This window comes from Somniosus microcephalus, chromosome 9 (assembly GCF_052327205.1).
Source record: "Somniosus microcephalus isolate GS21.2 chromosome 9, FLI_Smic_1.0, whole genome shotgun sequence".
Classification (NCBI taxonomy): domain Eukaryota; kingdom Metazoa; phylum Chordata; class Chondrichthyes; order Squaliformes; family Somniosidae; genus Somniosus; species Somniosus microcephalus.
The window spans coordinates 84225301-84238741 of record NC_140995.1 but is presented as its reverse complement, the minus strand read 5'-3'; positions in this window follow the sequence as shown (position 1 = coordinate 84238741).

The window sequence follows — 13441 nt, the reverse complement described above, 5'->3', positions numbered from 1 at the left end:
CTGCTTCTACTGAAGGGCGAATAGCATAAGGCACTGGTCTGGCCTTGTGGAGCTTTGGATTTGCGTTCTCCTCAATCTTAATTTTTGCTTTCATGCCCTTAAGTGTTCCTATTCCCTTCTTGAACACTTCCTGAGAGTCAAAGAGTATTTGTGACAGTCTCTCAGGAGTGGCGTTGCTGTCCTCCTTTGCTGACACAAACAGTGCTTGGATGGTGTGCCAATCCAACTGCGTTTTCCTGAGCCATTCGCGTCCCAGCAATGGTGGTCCTCCATTTTTCAGTACATAGAGGTTCAATTGCGGTATTTTATTTTATTTGTATGTCACTGTCACTTTTATTTTACCTTTGGGGCACACTCTTTGTCCTGTGTATGTCTTTAACAGTACTTTAGTTGGCCTTAGCGGTATGTGTGAAAACAGTCGTTTGTAGTCATGTACAGAGATCACTGTTAAAGCTGAGCCTGTGTCCAACTCCATTTTCAGCCTAACTCCTGCCACTTCTGGAGTAATCCATATTATTCTGTGACCCTCTGTCTCTTTCACACTGTGTAGTTTCAGACAAGCCAAATCCTCTTCCTCTGAGTCTGTGTCACTTTTTTTTATATCTGAACTGTTTCCAGTCATGTGGTGTACCTTCTTGTATCTTTCTTTGAAAGGTTTCTTGTTTTCAGTCACTTGATGTAACTTCTTGTTACTCTGTATTGTATCAGTTTTCCGCTTCTTATTTGCTTTGCAGACTCTTTCAATGTGCCCTTGTCTGCCACATTGTCTGCAGTCTTTGGCCTAGAAATTGGGTTGGTAGCTTCAGCGCTGAGCGCCTAAAGAGACCTAGAATTGGGGCAAAGCCCTATGTTGGGGCGAGCGCTATGAGGATAGCGCCGACTCAGAAATTGACTATACATTTAGCGCCTGCGCTAAGTGTTTGCGCGCGCCCGCGAGCGCAAACGGCTCATGACGTCATTTCAGTGTGCAACGCCTTTTAGGAGCGCCTGAGCGCATATTGGGTGGCGCCCGGAGCCTTAGCGTCCAGCGCTATTAGTGACAGTTCGAAGAAGGGCTAACAGGCCCTTCTCGGAGTAGGGCGGCGCTATTTAAAGGGGACAGCTCTAGTGCAGAATCTTCTGCCACTTGGCCTGCTCATTGCGATCGCTGCTGGAGAGAGTTGGCGAGCTAATGTGGAGTGGAGTTCTGGGATTTGAGCTTTACAGTACTTGGGACCTTCAACCCTGTCCGAAGCACTTGCAGCACTACACCTAAAAGCCTTTTGACCACCTGGCATCCGAATGGGAGCTTGTTTGGAGGGCGACGGCCTCATCGCCCAACACTGTGAAGGGGCAGAGAGACGGCGGGAGAGAGGGCCGGGATTGTCCAGAAGGAGGAGGGGCAATGGAGGTCGGCCAATCCGACGGGAGGCTGCAAGGGTCTTTAGGCAGCAGGTGACAAGCCTTGACATGTCGGAGGAGCAGTTTTTGCGAAGGCTCCGAATCTGGAGGGACATTGTTACTGATCTGTGCCATCTGCTTGGTCAGGATCTGCAGCCGCGTGAACGCTGCAGAACCTCTCTGTCCGTGATGGCTACACTGACTGAAGGCCTCCATTTTTATGCCAACGGCTCCTTTCAGTCAGCCATTGGGGACAATGCGACTGTCGCTCAGGCTGCAGTCTGCTGTTGCATCTGGCAAGTGACAGATGCCCTTTATAGGCGAACGCATCCATTCATTACCTTCCCTCGGACCCTGCACAAGCAGGCGGAGGAGGAGGAGTATGAGGAGGAGGAGGAGGAGGAGGAGGAAGAGCAGGCGGAGGAGGAGGAGGAGGAGGAGGAAGATGGAAGGGCTGCTGAAAGTGGAAGGTCCATTCGTCAGAGGCTCCTCTGGACTCGTGTCGACACCCCTGTGGCAGAATGATGAGAGTCTTACCTCATGGGCACTTTGGATGTTTGAGGGCCTCTGCATGCCAGCATCACTGAAAGTAGTCACATGCACCAAGCAACATTTAAACTTCTGTTTATTGACACAAAAGTCTTTCATTACAGCTAAACAACGTAAAGTGAGCAGAAACCATCACTGCCAAAATAAAAGTGACCTGTTCGGCAAAGCAGCAAAACTCAACAAAAATCTGCACCTATAACAGCAGGTGAGGGTGTCCGTGAATTTGGACAAACAAACGTCTCAGCACCTCCCTCTACAACTGGCCCCTTGAGGGAGAACGACTTCTCGTTCGCGCCCGGCCCCTTCCCGCCCTGCTGCTCCTACGTAATTGCACCCCAGTGGCGGCCTCAAGGCTGGCGGACGCTTGCCGACTGTCTGGAAGCGCAGAAGCCCCTGAGGTACGGCCTGGCCGACCTCTGGGCTTGGAGGGTGCGGACGCGGGATGCTTGCTTTGAGCATGGCTGGGAGCAGTGTGGCCTGCAGGTGGTGGCAGCTGCAATGCAGGCGTCCCAGCGCTGGCATGTGCAATGGTCTCCTGCTGAGAGAGGACACCTGCACCATGGTCGGATGACACACTGGCTATCTGAGGGGAGCGGCTCGGCTCATCCGCCACAATCGCAGGCTCCACGGATTCCTGGCCTTGTACGGGAGTGGAAAGGCCCGAGGTGATCCTATCTGATGTAGAGAGGGTGGCTGCAGTGAGACATCGCGTTGCGTCAATCTGGCTGTGGAGGAGCCCAGCAAGTGAATGCGTGGCAACAGTGAGGACCTGTGTGCCAGGTGCCAGTGCTTCGGAGAAGGCCTGGACAGTTCTTCCCATGGCTTCGGACAAGGCAGGAGCCGACCACTCCACTGCCTCGGACAAGCCCTGCACAGACCGTTCCAGGGATTGTCCGAAGCCCTGAACAGTCCTTTCCATTGCCGACTCAAAGCCGTGGACAGTCCTTTCCATTGTTGGGCCGAAGCCCTGGATAGACCTGTCCATTGTTTCCCCGAACACCTGGAGAGACCTCTGCATTGTTGTGCCAAAGCCCTGCAGAGTCCTCTCCATTGTTGCCCCGAAGTCCAACATACTCCTAGCCAATGAATCTATTGACTCAGGCATCTTCTCCACTGCAGCCATCAGCTCCGTGTGTCTGACCCGGGCCTGTTTGCTCATCTCTGCCAGGCGCCGGACCTCATCTGCACTCTGTGCAGCAGTCATGATGACCTGCCTTGCCCTGCGGGGAGACGGTGGCCGAACTTGTCTATCCCCCCTGCGTTGCTCCATGCCGCTTAGTCCGGCAACTGGTTCATCCTCAGAGCCACCCCCCCTCCCCTCCAGGGGACTACTATCCCCAGTCTGCAGATGTCTCAGCTCCCTGGATTCTGCAACGGCTGGTCCGGATTCCTCCTGGTCCTCGCCTCCGGTGGCATTGGCACTGGCAGCTTCAGCGCGTTGAGCCCGAGTTGGTGCTGCTTCATCTGAAAGTGGGAGGTGGAAGAGTGGCTTTAGCAAAAGGACAGGTTTGCTGAAAGGCATGCCAGGTTGCGGCATGGCTCTGACATGGCTGCACACTGAGGATGCATGCTGGCGGGGGGACCAAGTGGAAGGCAACAGGTGGAAAAGGTGAGAGTCTTACCCTCGCTGTCGGTAATGGGGTCAGCAGATGCAGTGGTCACTGGACCAGACAGATGTCCTCCAAGTATCTGGTGCACTCTCTCCTCCAGATCCGTGAGAGTGACCACTTGTGCAGGTCCGCCACCAGTTCGACGCTGTTCTTTTCTAATCTGCGCCATCTTCGACTGCAGGGGAAAGAAGGGGAGGTTCTGTTACATGAGGCCTTGAGACATCATCGCATGCCCCCCATTGTGCAAGAGCCCTTACATGAGGCCTTGAGACATCTGTCCATGTGTCTGCCCAGAAAGGGCCATGGGTGCATACTGACAGATGGCCAGTGGCGCATCATTGCAGCAGGGTGCCCGAAGTCAGCTGCAGATGGAGGGAAGCACAAGTTTGGTAAACCATCACTCACCCTAATGATCCGTGTCAGGTCGTTGAATTTCTTCCTGCACTGAACAGGGGTCCTGGTCGTCATGCTGCTGGAGTTGACCCTCACAGCAACCTCCCTCCAAGATCGTCGGTAAGCCTTCTGATTTGGCCTCTTGCCATTATCCGGGTACAGCACCTGTCGACGGTGTTCAACTGCAGCCACCAATTGGTCCAGAGCCTCAGTGCTGAAGTGCTCTGCTCTCTGCCTAACCTTCTCCATAATGATGAACTTTGTACCGCCAGACAAGGGCGAGCGCCGAATCTGAGGCCTACAGGGCGTTGGGTGTTGAAGCTCAGTCTGACTGACCCACCCCTTTAAGAGCCGGCCGGCGCCTGCAGGTCTCGTGCTTTGCCGTAATTGAGTTCACCTGCGCTGCGCCCGTCCGCGTCGAAATTGAGTAGCGCCTGACCTTTTGCGCCTTAAGAGCACCGTGCAACGGCTGATTTAGCGCCTGAATCCCCTTTGGGGGGCGATGCAACCCAATATCGCCCCAGGCGCGGATAGCTCTCGTCTGGCTATAAACTTAGCGCATCGCCAGTTCTAATGCCTCAAGCGGGGCTATAACCAATTTCTAGGCCTTTGTCTTTAAACCAACAGTCATTGTGGTCATGTGACATTTTGCCACAGCGATATCACTTCTTTTCTTGTTTCACTGACATTTTATTAGTTGAATATTCCAGGGATTTTTGTTGAATTTCTAAAGCGCCACGTGCTGCTGCTTCCATTGATATTGCGATACTCAGAGCCTTCTCCAATGTGAGGTCTTTTTCAGACTGGAGCTTCTTTTGTGTGCTTTCATTTAGCATTCCACACACAAATCTGTCCCTCAATGCGTCTGATAAGCCCACTCCAAATTAGCATTGTTCTGATAATTTGCGCAACTTTGCCAAATATTCAGAAATGCTTTCATTTTTGCTCTGGTTCCGTTTATGGAATTTAAATCTTTCAGCTATGAGCAGTGGTTTGGGGCTTAAATGGTCTTGGAGTGTGTCCACTATTTGTTTGAATGTTTTGTTTACTGGCTTTTCAGGGGTTAATAAACTACGTAGCAGCCCATATGTCTTTGCGCCCATAACACTCAGCAAAACAATGGCTTTCTTTTCTACCTCCACTCCGTTAGCCTCACAGTACAACTCCACTCTTTCAATGTAAGTTGCCCAGTCTTCAATGCTGCTATCAAATGCTGCAATAGTGCCAATCACCACCATTTTTTTTTCCAAACCCGTTTTTCTTTCTTTACTAGTTAGCTAGCGTCATGCAATTCACTGTGCACTTTTCACTTGACTTACGTATCCCCTGCCTAGCTTAGCAAGCGTACTCCGTTTTCTCTGCCTTCTCGCTCCTTTCTTCCAAGTATCGGTGTCCTCTGGATGCGATGCCAGAATAGGAAGACGTAGGTTCATAATTCTCGTCGCCAATTTGTTGTGTTTGTACCGCTATACACAACTACATAAAATAATAAAGCGGCAGAGACTGAGAGTAACTTCAAGTGATCTTTACTGGTTAACTGGAACTTCGGCACTGACTATACAAATCGATACGCGTCTGTTATATACGCTCGCAACTAAGGATGTACATCCGCAAAACAAAGTAGTCCCTTCAATGTTGTATACATTACATCTATCAATCTCCGTCTTAGATATACTCAACAACTGAGCCTCCACCTCCACAACCCTCTGGGGTAGAGAATTCCAAAGATTCAACACCCTCTGAGTGAAGAAACTTCTCCTCATCTCAGTCCTAAATGGCCGACCCCTTATTCTGAAACTGTGACCCCTGACTCTAGACTCTCCAGCCAGGGGAAACATCATCCCTGCATCTAATCTGTCAAGCCCTGTAAGAATTTTGTGTTTCAGTAGCTTGATGGTCTGCTCGTTGATGTTCCTGGTGGAAGCATGGCTTTCATTATATGAGCACTGGGCACGAGTGCTGGGGTTGCGAAGGAGAGCCATGAGCCAGGTGCAGAACGGATAGCCCTTGTCTCCAAGCAGCCATCCTCGAGTTTGATGTGGTGGCTGGAACATTGCTGGCACACCAGACTGATGCAGGATGAAGGCATCATGGCTGCTGCCAGGATAGCGGGCACTGACCATCAGGAAGCGCTGGGCATGGTCGCACACCAACTGCACATTAAGTGAATGGTAGCCTTTGCGGTTATAGAAGATCTCAGGAATGTTATACGGAGCCCCAAAAGCCCTGCACCATTGGGAAGCCTGCTATCCTGGCAAAGCCATATGCATACTCGTCCTGCTTCTCTCTGCTCAGAGAGAAGACAATGTAGTCACTTCTGGTGTAGAGAGCCTCAGTGACTTCCCGGATGTAGCAATGGACAGCGAACTGTGAGATGTTAGCTATGTCTCCTGTTACAGAATGGAAGGATCCACTGGTGAAGAAATTGAGGGCCACAGTGACCTTGAGGGCCACTGGGAGAGTCGTAGTCACCCTGCTCTGTGGCTGCAGATCTGGTTGCAGGAGGTGGCAGAGTTCTGTGACCACCTCCTTGGTGAAGCAGAGTCTCTTAATATACTGCCTCTCGCTGAAGTGGAGGTAAGAGAAGTGCTTCCTGAAGACCCTAGGTGTCTAAGGCCTCCTGTTGAGAGCCCTCCTGGTCCTCCTCCTCCCTCTACACACATCTTCTCATCTTCTTCGCTGCCTCCGCTCCCTCTCCCTAAGATACTCGAGCGTGAGGGGGTCTGCCAGTAGAGCCCCAATGTTGTGAGCAAGTGTTAAGAGCAGAAGACTTTAAATAACAATGAAGGTGTTCTCCACTTGCAACAACACTCCCTTTTACCATAGAACCTTGAAAGAAGTTTATACAGCTGCTGGGGTTACAGAAAGTTGCACAGAGTCAATCAAACTGAACAAACATGTCAGGTGCAAGTAGTCACTTTAAATACTGCTTGTCAATGTCTGCTCAGCTGGTCGCACTTAAGACATGCCGGTAAGTTGAACAGCAAACTCCAAACGTGCAGATCAGGTGTCAAGTGAGCACTGCACATTCACTGACGTCACGATCTGCATCATCTACATAATTTTAACGATCATTGACATTGGCAGCGCTGCCAGCCATCAGAAAATGGTGACCACCGTGGGACCCGATGGCTCAAATCTGCGGTTAAAGGGTAGCAATGAACCCCCAAATTTCTAGGCCAATGTGTCCAGTCTGAGTCTGCTAGCAGGTTGAACGATTGCCCATTTCTAAAAAATCTCTTGTGCAAGAACACCTCAAAATATTTAGAGGCACTGAGGACAGATGAAGTGTTTTTGGGAGTAACAAAGATCAGAAAATGGCATAGTAGCAATTTGCATCATTAAGGATTGCAGACAGTGAATGCAAAATTTAATTACATTTTCATACCTGTGGAAGAAAATAATATGGACACAGCAGCAAATAAAAAGCTAACAGAATCAACAAAAAGTAATTTGAAACCAAGAGGATGGAAAATCAGAAATTAAAAGAGGTTTTCTAAAATGAGAACAGTAATCAGTCTGCTGCAAGTTCAAACATGACCATTTTGAGAATAGATCCAGAAAGAACTGGTAAAATTGCACAATGAAGTTACAGAGAAGACAAATCCAATAGAAATTTTCACCAGATGTATTCAAGAAGTCTTCAGTTTGACAGTTAATCGAACCCATTGTTACCGTGAAATTGAGTCACCTCACAGACCAAGTGTGGCTAAAAGAACGATCCAACTGACTGCCCCAAATAAGGTAGGAGATAAGATTTTGAAATCAAACTATATTAAGGAAATTTACATGAGATAGCCATCATATCTGTTTTTATTTTGACTTAACTTCCACTGAAATTGATTGTGGATCAAGACCTCAGCTGTTATAACAGGAATGGAATCAGATGGGAAACAGGGAAGGATTGAGTAATTAGACTATAATCAGATAACCAATCTTGATAATCAGCTTGTGTAAAACAAAAATCACAAGCTTCCATTGACTGAACAGTTTGATGGTAGGACATGTCTCAAAGTGTAGAGAAGGATGAGAGAGGAAAGAGAAGCTGCACCCTTCCTTAGAGAAGGAGTGCCTGCTTCTTCCTTTCCTTAGAGTCTTAGTTGCTGTGCAACATTTTTTATGCTGCATAAGAATTTAGAAAATAAATTAAAGAAGTTATTAATTTATAATCTGGAATGATGAGTAGGGAGATAGAGAGTCATAGCAGGTACAGGCTATCTTTAATCACCTCTTCTTCAAGACTAGCACAATGCCCTGAGCCAGGCAATGAGAGTGTTATGGTGGGACAAAGGTGGAATAGTGGTTCCAAAGGTTTCTTAAGAATTTCCCCATTCACCCAGTAATGTGAGAGCATGGTAGGTACTGACAAGGATTCACTTACCTTGACAAACCACTTGTATCATAAAACCGCTTCTGCCACTGTGTAGCAGTACTTGGAACGGTGGAAGTAACACTTACTGTCTCAGCTATTTCCTACTACAGTGTCTGCACCACTCTCTTATGGAGTCTCCTTTCCTTACTCACGAGATGATGGTCCCTCTTTCCCATTATTTTTGATAGCAGCATGTTCCCTAATGTAACAGAAAACCTGGGAGCTCTTCCTAAGCCTTTATTTACCCCCTCCCCCATCCCCAGAGGCTGCACGTTTTCCAGTCATTTTTCCGATTGCATTTCCTGCACTCAGGTCTTTTAAACTATTGTTCTTTTAAACACCTGCTAGGTTTCAAATGCTGCAGACTCACAGCACTTCCCCACCTCCCAATGGCGGTAAGGCTACTAAGAGGGACGCTACTGCTCCAAACCTGTCCCACACAGGTAATGAGAGTCCCCACAGGAAAACCAGCAGACTTCACGTAAGTCAGTGCAGGTTCCACCCCAACCATTCTTCTGGTGGGAGGAAAAAATGCTCCAGTTCATCCAGAACCTGAACACTGAACCCATATATGGGAAAGCTCTTCTATCATTGCTCACAGATTTTTAGACAAGATACAAGAAAAGAATTGTCATGTGATAGGCAACCTCCCTCTCAGCTCTAGCCTACAACCTCCCTCTCAGCTCTAGCCTACAACCTCCCTCTCAGCTCTAGCCTACAACCTCCCTCTCAGCTCTAGCCTACAACCCCCTCTCAGCTCTAGCCTACAACCTCCCTCTCAGCTCTAGCCTACAACCTCCCTCTCAGCTCTAGCCTACAACCCCCTCTCAGCTCTAGCCTACAACCTCCCTCTCAGCTCTAGCCTACAACCTCCCTCTCAGCTCTAGCCTACAACCTCCCTCTCAGCTCTAGCCTACAACCTCCCTCTCAGCTCTAGCCTACAACCTCCCTCTCAGCTCTAGCCTACAACCTCCCTCTCAGCTCTAGCCTACAACCTCCCTCTCAGCTCTAGCCTACAACCCCCTCTCAGCTCTAGCCTACAACCTCCCTCTCAGCTCTAGCCTACAACCTCCCTCTCAGCTCTAGCCTACAACCTCCCTCTCAGCTCTAGCCTACAACCTCCCTCTCAGCTCTAGCCTACAACCTCCCTCTCAGCTCTAGCCTACAACCTCCCACTCAGCTCTAGCCTACAACCTCCCTCTCAGCTCTAGCCTACAACCTCCCTCTCAGCTCTAGCCTACAACCTCCCTCTCAGCTCTAGCCTACAACCCCCTCTCAGCTCTAGCCTACAACCCCCTCTCAGCTCTAGCCTACAACCTCCCTCTCAGCTCTAGCCTACAACCTCCCTCTCAGCTCTAGCCTACAACCTCCCTCTCAGCTCTAGCCTACAACCTCCCTCTCAGCTCTAGCCTACAACCTCCCTCTCAGCTCTAGCCTACAACCTCCCTCTCAGCTCTAGCCTACAACCTCCCTCTCAGCTCTAGCCTACAACCTCCCTCTCAGCTCTAGCCTACAACCTCCCTCTCAGCTCTAGCCTACAACCCCCTCTCAGCTCTAGCCTACAACCTCCCTCTCAGCTCTAGCCTACAACCCCCTCTCAGCTCTAGCCTACAACCTCCCTCTCAGCTCTAGCCTACAACCTCCCTCTCAGCTCTAGCCTACAACCTCCCTCTCAGCTCTAGCCTACAACCTCCCTCTCAGCTCTAGCCTACAACCTCCCTCTCAGCTCTAGCCTACAACCTCCCTCTCAGCTCTAGCCTACAACCTCCCTCTCAGCTCTAGCCTACAACCTCCCTCTCAGCTCTAGCCTACAACCCCCTCTCAGCTCTAGCCTACAACCCCCTCTCTCTCTCTCATCCTGTTGCAACCTTTCTCACCTTTGTCAATTTCATGAACATACTATTTGTTACATTGTTATAGTATCACATCATTAAATGGAACTACTTTGGTATGGAACTACTTTGGTATGGTGTAGTTATATTGCTATGTGGCACACTGTGCACCGGCAGTGCACAGTGCAGCGTCGGACATCAGATCTATGGAGCAGATGTAAGAGACCATGATATACACCTACATGAGGCCATGGAGAGTACCAGGAAGGCTGGCATCAAGTTAAATGCAGATAAGTGCATAGTTAAAGTCAAGGAATGCCAATTCTTCGGTATGATTTATAAACCAGAGGGAGTCAAGCCAAATCCAGAGAAGATTGCAGTGATTGCTGAAATGAAACCACCCAAAGACAAGAAAGAGCTGAGGAGTTGCCTCGGCTTGGTCCAATACATGAGTTCTTTCATCCCACACATGTCGGAACATACAACAAATCTCAGAGAGCTATTGAAAGAAGACGCCGAATACCAGTGGTCTGAATCACACAGAAGGAATTTCAAACAACTTAAAGAACTGTTGTGCAAAGAAACAAGTCTGTCATATTATGACAGAAGAAAACCAGTCACTCTGCAAGTAGACGCTTCTACCAGAGGACCAGGGGCAGCTCTGGTGCAGGAAGGAAAGCCGATAGCTTTCACATCAAAGGCCTTGACGTCAGCCGAGATGAGATACGCCAACATAGAAAGAGAACTATTAGCAGTAGTGTACGGATGCGAGAAATTCCATACATACCTATATGGCAGGCGATTTACAATAGAGAGTGACCATCGTCCACTAGAATAGATCTATAAGAAGGATCTGTGCAAAGTGCCTGCAAGACTGCAAAGACTACTTCTAAGGATCCAAAGCTATGACTTCACGCTTAAATATAAGCCAGGAAAGGAAATGCTGCTAGCAGATGCGTTGTCTCGATTGTCACCATATGAGAAACACGAGGTGGAGGGCCTAACAGTAAAAATCCACCACCTAGTGAATGTTACCCCTACAAAGCTCAGTCAAATCAGAGATGAGACTAACAAAGATGAGGAGTTGCAACTACTCACACAACAAGTAATACAGAGGTGGCCAGAGAGAATCCAGCAGGTACAGGCGACAATTCCTCAATACTGGACGATTAGAGATGATATTGCAGTAGAAGACGGTATTCTCCTTGCTGGATCGAGGATCATCGTGCCAAAGACGATGCAGACGCAACTTCTCCATCTCATACATGACGGCCACATGGGAATGGCAAAATGCAAGCTGAGAGCCAGATCAGCTGTATACTGGATAGGCATGTACAAAAATATCAAACAGATGGTCTCTGCATGTGGTATATGCCAGAAATACAGAAATGCACAACAGAAAGAGGAGATGATACCTAGTGAAATACCGTCAAGACCATGGCACACTGTTGGGGCAGATCTCTTCATGTGCAATCAAGAATGGTATCTCATAGTGGCAGATTACTATTCCAAGCTTCCTTTTGTGAGAAGGATGAAAGACTTGAGAGCCACAACTACCACCAGGATTGTAAAGAGCTTGTTTGCTGAACAAGGAATCCCAGAAAAGGTAATCTGTGACAATGGAACCCAGTTCACATCGAGTGAATTCAGAGCTCTGGCAGAAAAGTATGGGTTCAAAATAGTAACCTCATCCCCACATTTCCCAAGGGGACACGGGTTCATCGAAAGACAGATCCAGACTGTCAAGAGAACTCTCATCAAAAGTAGTGAGATGGGGGAAGACCAAGACCTTGCCCTCCTATCACTCAGATCAACACCACTGAAAGCAGACATGAAATCACCTGTGGAATTGCTGAATGGGATGAAGTTTAAGGCTACACTGCCAGCAAAAACCTGGAATCCAGCCAAGGTAATTGGAAAAGCTGATACTCCAAGATCCTACTTCGTAGAGACTGAACCTGGTAACCAATACAGACGGAACAGACTCCACATCAGACCTTCACCTGAACTGGATAAGCAGCAGACAACATCAGCAACATTGACAACACCAGCTACCACAAGCAGCACAACACAAGAAACAAGCGTTACAAATCAAACAACCACGAGCATGCACACTCCAACTCCAAAGGCGACAGCAACAACAACGAGAGCGGAATACACCAAAACACCACAGAGAGGAATGGTCATCACCAAATCCACAAGATGGAGGGACAACATCCAACCACCTGAGCGATATCGCGAATAAAAAAAAAACTCACGATTCTTTGTGGTTGATAATAATAGTTTAGATATAATGGCCTAGAAATTCAGTGGCCTGCGCCACCAGTTTGCGCCCAAAGAGGGCTTTTGCGTCACTGTGCAAACCTACCGCGATATTTAGCGGGGCGCTAATGGCGGCGTTAGCCATTAGCGCTGCGCCGCCACCGATGACGTCATCGGTGTGCGCAGCGCCCCGCTATCGCCTCGCTGGCCATATTTGGTTGCTGCCGCCTCCCCCGCGCCGGCCGCAAACAGCGACCGGTACACAGGGCCTACCTGTGCCGGTAGTGGGGCGAGTTAAGGTGGAGGTGCGGCCGGCCGCTTTTTCGGCGGCCGCCTGCCCGCACCTCCTTCCCCGGCCTCCTACACCACCCTCCCCCCCGCGGCATTGCCGGCTGTTTCCAGAGAGCCCGGCACTTCTCCTTGGTGCCGGGCTCATTTGCCGGCACTCGCGAGTGGGGATCGCGCTGTTGCAGGCACCTCCCCCTTAAGAATGAGAGGAAGGCCTGCAGTACTGCAGGCTGCCGTGCCGCAGCAGGTGGCGCTGCGGCACTTTACACGCCGATATTCAGTTTCAGCGCCCCAAGCGGGGCGCCGAAACCCTTGTTTAGCGGCCGGCTTCCACTTGGGGTGCTGAAACTGAATTTCCCGCTGGCGCAAGTGGCTCCGCGCGCAGCGGTAATTCCGGCGCCCTGGTGAGCTGGGCGCCCCTAACTGAATTTCTAGCCCAATATTTGTTAATTTAAATTGTTAAATTTCATGTTTTAGTTTTTTGAGAAAGAGGGATGTTACATTGTTATAATATCACATCGTTAAATGGAACTACTTTGGTATGGAACTATTTTGGTATGGTGTAGTTATATTGCTATGTGGCACACTGTGCACCGGCAGTGCACAGTGCAGCGTTGGACATCTTGTATCACTCTGCACCATGCGGCAGCACAGAAACAAGGCAAGAATACAGCTAGTAAAAGCAGTAGCTAAAATGAGCTAAAAGTGTCTGTATTATTTATAGTATAAGAACACAAGCAGACACAACACTATTA